Raw genomic sequence first — 8,130 nt, 5'->3', positions numbered from 1 at the left:
CCTGCCACATTTATAAACACAATTAATATGAGCAAATATGTAAATAACTAGTGGCGCTTCTTACAAGTAATTTACTTGATTTGTGCACAACTCAGGCAAGGGTAGACTCAAATCCAGTTGCCTAATTGTTTATGGAGTTTTGGCACACGTATTTTGAAACAAATCCGCCCCATAGACAGTTGTCAATTTCCCCCATTCAACTGGAGTTAGTCTGTAACGCAACTTGGGTTATTGTGGCGAGGGTTTTGGTGGGGAAGAAGTGGAAATTTGGTGTAAGGGGTTGCTGTTGACATGAGCGTGGCTAGCTGCCTATCTAACTCCTATCTCCATCTGCTGCTCCTGTGGATGAGAGAGGGGCCCGGTTGCATCATGGATGCATCTGCTGCTTCTGCTCTTGATGTGAAAGGAGCTGCATGCCCGCCCCTGCCGCGGATGCAGGAGGGGCTGCATGCGTGCATCTGCTGCTGGCGGAGGAGTAGCCGCTTGCACCCCAGGCTAGCGAGCCGCTCAGCCCGCTCCCCGTCTGGCTGGGCGAGCCAGAGCCTCCGTCTGTCCCCGGGGCAGTCATCACGCGGGGGGAGGCGGGGCAGGGGCGGAGCAGCAGGCGGGGGCTGGCCCGGCGCTGCGTGCCGGTGGCTGCAGAGCTGGAGGGAGCAGCGGCAGGAGGAGCGAGGAGGAGGAAGATGGTGGAGCTGGAGGCAGGAGCCGCTGAAGTGAAGGCTCGTTCCCCGGCTGGCTGCCCTGCTCCCCGGGCTCAGCTGCACCGCGCTGCCTGCTGAAGGGGCCTGCGCAGACTCCGGCCGAGGTAAAGAGGCTTCTCCCTGTCAGCTCCCCAGCCAGCTGTGGCAGGGGGATGCTGGGGCTGGGCTGACGTGAGGGGAAATGAAGGAAGGGGAAGAAAGCCGGCTGGCCCCAAATGAATTAGCATTTGGTGCTGAGGGCAGGTGCTGAGCCCGCCTGCGGATGGGGGCTCGCTTAGAAGCCTGGCTGCAGGAGGGCCTGGCTGGCCGCACAGGGCTCGGGGTGTGGGTGGGGGTGGGGGGGGGGAGCAGGGGATGTGAGCTAACCTGGCTGACATAGACCGGGGGTTATGGCATGATTCTTCCCCTCCCCCCAGGATCTGCTGGCAGCTGAGGATGCTGCGACTGAAAAAATGAGGTGGTGGCAGCCGCCAGCATCAGAAGTGCACAGTGTTGTGGCAGGCACTTGCTGTGTGGAGCATGCACCAGTGGGGCGGGGGGATGGGAGACAGCAGGTTTTAGGAGTGTGTGTGTGTGTGAGAGAGAGAGAGAGAGCGCACGAGATTTGCATGTCTCCCTAAGCTGCAATGAAAGATACACAGATATATTAATGCCCCAGGAGCCAGGTATTGCTGCAAACAGTGTCAATAACAGTAGTAATTATGTGTGGGTTTTTTGTGTGTGAGGGGAGTGTATTACTCTATGAACCCTTTTATGTTGGTGTGTGTTGTTACTGGAGCTAATAGATTACTTTCCTTTGATTGAGAGTGTGGGAAAAGATGGGGGGAGGGGAGCGGAGGGAGGAGACTAGCAACAGAACGGGCAACACATGGTCCTGGCAGAACAGGGGGAGAAGATGACATCTCCTGCAGAAGATGCTGCTGGTCTCCTGACAGCTCCTGCTTTGCAAGGAGGTTCCAGGAATAGGAGATTGAGCCCATCCCTGGTGCATCCCAGGGTCTGTCATTTGCCTCTGTAGCTCTGTGTCTGAATTGGGATGGGGATGACAAGCTAGTATTGTCAAATGCCACTTTTAGGGAGCAGAACCCTCTTGATCTGTTCTTGTTCTAAGCACCATCTTCATAGATCCTGGTGCAATCGGGCTGTGGCTTGGTTAAATCACACTCTCAGTCATCGCAGATATATATCTTTCACCTTCTTTCTGGGAAGCTTGGTTTTTCCAGTAGCAATTCACTGAGGCTTGTTTTGCTGTCGTCATGTGGAAATCTGCGTTTAGGGAGGATACTGGGGCTTAGGCCTGAGCTTTCAGAAAAATGACCTGCCTTTCAACTTCTTGTGGTTTTATTAGATATAATGTGCACTACAGATCTTTAACATTGTCATAACAGCCCATGAACTAAAGCAATGGGACAGAAAATGGACTAGAAGACATTGATGTTTGCCTGGCTCTGCATATATTAAGGATGAGCTAACAAGGGGGTATGGGACAAACAAGGCATGTGTCATTAAATTCTACCCTCATTGTACATTACTTTATACCAGGTAGTTAGAACAAATACTACTATTTAATACCTCTTTGTTAACATGTTTCATAGGGTCTCAATTAACATGCTTTGGAAAATATTCCAGTCACAATACTTTAAATTTCACTGCATTGCTGTCAAAATCTGAACTGTGTGCCCCTATCTTTGCAGCCTGTGGCTGTCATACCTCCAGAAACAAATACACAACATCTTGTCATCATCAGTGTTTGAGAAATAAAGGGTAAATCTTTTTATAGATAACCAAAAGTGAGGTCATTTGTACCTTTCACTTAAATCTGTGAGTCAGTTTGGAAACTCTGGGTGTCAGAAATCTGCTTATTATTGTTTCGTATTTCATTAATTTCCAGTGCTTCAGATGAGGCTTTCTCTGCCCAGTCAATCCATAGCACAGCTTTTATTTTTCCTCTTCTACACTTCTTTCATTCTGATTTGGAATTTGTTTGAAATGTCAGTGTATGTCATTATCAAAGATTTAGGGATACATTTTATATAGATGCAATCTTTTAAATGTTGGGTCTATGTTCTTATGTTAGTTCTGTGGAACTATTGTCTAAAACTATAATCTAAAAAATAGTCATTATTTTTCCCCTTTCTGAAGCTCTTCTTTGCCACTTAAGAGCAAGCTATTTTTTTTTAAAAAGCATTGTTACCAACCAACTTGTGTGTGTGTATGTATATGTATGCTGAGAAGTTACATTTCTAGTAAATTGAAATGAAGGAATATGGGAAATTGTACAAATGCAATAAATAAAGCATTTTTCATCCATTTTGAGTTTTTAAAATTAATTTCTAATTAGCAAGTATAAAGTATATTGAGAGCTTGGTTAAAAGAAAGAAGAGCAGCATTGTGTTTACTGGAAAAAAAGCATGAAGTAATGAAGCTGTGAGTCTGAATTGATTTGGTAAGTAATGGGTAGGCAAGGCTAGTGGTATGTTATGAATCCTGTAATTCACTGGACTGAGTTATTGTACCTTTTTTTTTTTTTTATTGTAGCTTGCAGCAATACATTTGTTTTGCAATAATGTGCTGTCTTCACTTAAAATAGCAGTAATGTCTTTCTGACTATTATTCCATCTTCTAGCAGATGCAAAGGCCAGCCTTTTAGAAGGCCGTTAAAGAAAAAATATCCATGAATTGACCCTTTGGTTATACAGTGAAAGAATGCCAGGAGAAGTGGATTTTATTGGAAGGTGCTGGTTAGATAGGAAGGAGAGCTGTTTTGAAAGGGGAGAAGAGGAGAGGCAGAAATCCTTTTTTAGGCTTCCTTCTTTCAGTTTCATAATTACTTAACTTCAAACCAATTCCACTGTATTCTGTACTTAGTGACTTCCCCCCAAATATCTAGCTATAATGGGTTTTGTAATTCACATTTCAGGAGGATGTGGGGGAGATTTGTTTAATATATTTTTTTTAAATTGTCTCAGGATGTATTTTCACTATAGATTAATAGCTCGGAAGACGCCATATGTTCTATGACACTTAGGGTGACCAGATGAGATGAAGAAAATATCGGGACGTATGGGTAGGGTGGGGAGGTCCGCTGGCGGAGCAAAAAAAAAAAAAAAAAGCCAAGTGTTGCCAGTGGAGTGAAACATCAGGACAAATTGCGTCCCGACTGAAGATCGGTCGGGACGAGGGACAACCACCCATATATTTTATTGGGACGTCTGGTCACCCTAATGACACTGGATGCAATGGCGTGATGTAGTCAGGTTTTGTTTGAAATCGCTAGAATCCCTGGAACCAAAGGTGAAAATCCTGGCATGTTCAGTTCAGTGCTTCATTCTTCTGAGACACATAAATTGAATTACATGTAGTTCACAGCGAATGGATCTTTAGGATGAAACCTTAAAAATGGTGGTCTTGTGTGCTCTATGCGGATATTAAAGATTCCATAACACTCTCAGCAAGAGAATGTTTATTCCTGTGTCTCCTTGGCTAAAATATGTGGGGACCCGACTGAAAACTATGAGAAACCCAGAGTTTGATTTATCTCTATGTGGTGTTAGTTAATTCAGGACTCTTTGACTTCAGTGGGACAAGAAATAGGCTTTTGATTTCTCTGATGTCAGCTCTAATACACGTCTGTAGCATAAAATAATATTTACCATAAAACCCACAACAAACTTCAAAAAGTTTCTGATCAGCTTGAAAAATTACACTTCTGTTTGAAAATTTTTAACCTGTTATTGTTAAAATAACACCTAGTAGTACTAGATCTGAAAGGGAAGAGAGGAGAAAACTATTTCTCACCTTATTTGTGTATTCAACAGTGTTTTGTGTATACTCAGTTTCACTGTTTTAGTTTTCCCTTGTATCTGAGTGGGTCTTTAACACAGCAACAGGGCAGATATATTCAGGAAAATATGATTGTAAAACTACAAAAGTTAGCAGGAGGCAGTGCACCCTACTAAGTTCACTATGGTACTGTGTAAGTTTGAGGGCAGGTTTAGAACCTGAAACTAATTCTGAACTTTTAAAAATGATTATAGATTTCAAGTTCACAGTGTCTCTTCAAAATGACAAAACCAAGGAAAATCAAAATGAAAGCTGAAGCTTTCAACTCGCATCTTTATGCCTAGGTATCACAGGTCAGATTCTCCTTCTCTTTTGCATATTTTATAGTGGACTAACTGCATTTATTTGATGGAGTTAACCCAGAGTAAATCAAGAGTAAGTGAGATGGGAGCCAGGCCCTACTACGTGTTTCCAAACAATGGATGATCATATATATCCTATGTGCTGAAGTATGCAGGGTCAATATTATGGTATTAGTTAAGAGAGATTTAACTCTGACTCCTAGCTCCTTTGGATTTAAGTTAGACTCTTAATGTTACAGGAGCATGTTTTTGTGGTAGTGGTTTTATTGTATAAAAGCTGCAAGTCTTTTAATTAATATGAGGTTTGTAGGCTACTGTCTGTTCATTCACTTCCAAAGTGGAATAAAATAGATTGTGTGTGATGCAGATGGTATTGGGGTTAGGAGTGTTTGAAAACAAAGGATTGATTAATCTTGCTTCATAGTATTGATCAATTTGATAAACCAGCTGCTAAGAGCAGTGCAATAGTATTTTCTATTTTCACTATGAGAACTTTTGCTCATACAAGGCTGCATGTTTGTTATTTTTACTGGAAGGGCTTGGGGAAGTGTCCTTGTGTGCTGCTTCTAAAATGGAAAATAAGGATTTTCCTTTTACATTTTCCATGAGTAATGAATATGGAGACTTCCATGATGGTGATGGCATTTCTCCTAATTCTAAAACAATCTTCCTATGTTTTACTGAAGTTGAAACAAGGACAAATATCATTAAAGAGTCATAGAAATGAAGGATGGAAAAAGACATTATAGGTCACCTAGTCTATCTTGCTGCCAATACAGGATTGTTCCCAACAGTAAATTTTCTAGTGCTTGGTCAAGTCTGGTTTTAATGTCTTGAGTCAAAGGGCTTTCCCCACTTCTATTAGACTGTGGCAAACTCTTCCAAGAGATCTAACTGTAAGCAAGCTTTTCTTGATAGTCCGTGGGATTGCGTAATTTAGACAGGAGACTAATCAGAAGGGATAAGATAAAAATATATAAAATAATAAATGGTAGAATGTTCTCCCTGTCTCATAACAAAAGCATATGGAGACGTTCAGTGAGATTAAAAAAGGTGGTAAATTTAAAACTGATAAAAAGAAATACTTTTACCCACAATGCACGTTTGGACTGTGGCACTTCTTGTTGCAGGAAGTAATTGAGACGAAAAACTTAGAAAGATTTGAAAAGCGGATTGAACATCAGTATGGATGACAAGAGTATTCAGAGCTAGTGGTTACATACATTTTGGTAGAGATACTAAATCTCATGCTTCAGAGTTTAATCCTTAATAGTTAAAGACTGCTTTAGGAAGAGTTTTCAGGTGAGGAGCAGATTATTCCACATCCGCCTAATGTGGTTTCTTTCTCCTTCCTCTGAATCATTGGCTGCCAGGCACTGTCAGAGACCGGGTAGTGGAAAAGATGGACTGTAAATCAGATCCAGTCTTGCAGTCCTATCTTCCTAGGTGCTCCTTCTCCTCCTACTTTCACATCGTTACTCTTAGCTTCACTTCCATTCTACTACTCTAACTTAACTTCTTTTATCACCAATAAAGATTCTGCTTCCTGCTTGAAGTTGACACTTTCCAGGGAAACTTACGTTAAGACAATCCAAGGTCTGAGGTACACATCCCTTGCAAAGCCCATGTTGTCTTGTCCCTGCTGTGGCCCTGTTCCATTTGAAGTGGTGGGAGCAGGGCCCACCTACACAAGAACCACCTGCTGGGGGCAGACGGCTTGCCATTACTGCTCCTTGGACGGACTAGAACAGGGGTCGGCAACCTTTCAGAAGCGGTGTGCTGAGCCTTCATTTATTCACTCTAATTTAAGGTTTTGCGTGCCCATAATACATTTTTAATGTTTTTAGAAGGTCTCTTTCTATAAGTCTATAATATAACTAAACTATTGTTGTATATAAAGTAAATAAGGTTTTTAAAATGTTTAAGAAGCTTCATTTAAAATTAAATTAAAATGCAGAGCCCCCAGGACTGGCGGCCAGGACCCAGGCAACATGAGTGCCACTGAAAATTAGCTCGTGTGCCGCCTTCAGCATGCGTGCCATAGGTTGCCTACCCCTGGACTAGAACCTCCCTCATTCCCTGCCTATCACTCCCTGTCCCATTCCTGAGGATGGAGGACGTGAGTCCCTCCATCCCAAGTACAGGACTCTCCTTGTGTGTGGGAGAGCTCCCAACCTCTTGCCACCAAAGCAGAAGGCCCTCTGTGGTGGGTCATCTGAATGCCCCAGTTGAGGGCTCTGAGTAGGGGGTCACCCTGCTACTATCACGTCATCAGAGTCCTCTAATGGGGTGACTGAGGTCCCCCCAACAGCCCTCTGCTCTGAGGTTATGGTAGACCCCCTTCCAATTCTGGCTTCTCTAGTGGTAGCTGAGCTCTCCCCTTCTTTGCCACCCTACCAGCAGCAGTGGCAGTCAGGCCTGCTCTCCCCAGTGCCTGAAGAGGATGGGGAGCAGCAGCAGCTGAGGTTCCTCTTACACTGCTGCCCAAATAGCAGTGGCTACCCAAAGGCTGAGCCACCGGAAGATTAGTGATGGTGATCAGCTCTGCACCCACTGCCATCTGAAGAGCCAGAGTCACCCCCGCCTCTAAGGTAAGCAGAGCTGCAGTGGGAAGGGCTGCCCCATCTGGATATCTCGTGGTCCTGCAGTAGATGTGTCATGCTTTAGGGCAGTCTGCTCTTCATGGGCTCCAGGCTGATGTGATGACATTACTAGGATATGATCACATTAGCTCCGTAGCTGGGAACTCTAGACACCAACCCTGCTTTCAAGTATTTGTAGGTGGCTATCACGTCCTTGACCCTCTCCATGTTGTCCTTGGTTCCTTGTTTACCTGTTAGGAATGTTTGCTCATAGGTCAGCTAGTCAAAAAAGAAAAAAGGAAGAAAAATATCACTGAAATTTTAGAACGAACAAACTTTTTTTCATGTATTTTTCAGTTTGTTTTAATGAAATATACTTTGTTTTTAACCAGGTCTGTTGTTTCAGTTGTAAGGTTGTTGGGGGCAGGTACTCTTTCATATTGTGTGTTTGTATGATGACTGATGCAAAGTCGCCCGGATCTCAGATGGGACCTGAGGTGCAACAACTATATAAATAATAATCAGTCCTCCTTAGACCAACTAACTGGAATAACAGAAGGATTTTAAAATCAATTAACAGCAATATATAAAAGAGCTCAAACAACAATAGATGCCTGCCTGCTTTTTTTGCCTCTGTCTTCACAGACAAGGTCAGCTGCACTCTGCAGCACGGTATGGGGAGGAGGTGACCAACTCTCTGTG

General features: G+C 43.4%; 1 protein-coding gene across 2 annotated transcripts in view; it reads left to right on the top strand.

Annotated features, from left to right (window-relative positions):
- Positions 1-671: 671 nt before the first annotated feature.
- The window catches only part of APBA1 (amyloid beta precursor protein binding family A member 1), a 153,668-nt gene continuing 146,209 nt past the window's right edge, over positions 672-8,130 (top strand). The window contains exon 1 of one of the 2 annotated variants that reach the window (XM_045022138.1): positions 672-805. The gene's annotated coding sequence lies outside the window, so the exon portion shown is untranslated. Of the gene's footprint in view, positions 806-3,129; positions 3,148-8,130 lie in introns of those variants that run through there. The other variant, XM_045022142.1, reaches the window with a different exon arrangement.

This window comes from Mauremys mutica, chromosome 6 (assembly GCF_020497125.1).
Source record: "Mauremys mutica isolate MM-2020 ecotype Southern chromosome 6, ASM2049712v1, whole genome shotgun sequence".
NCBI lineage: Eukaryota > Metazoa > Chordata > Testudines > Geoemydidae > Mauremys > Mauremys mutica.
The sequence above is the reverse complement of the archived record's forward strand: the minus strand, read 5'-3'. Positions and strand labels throughout refer to the sequence as shown.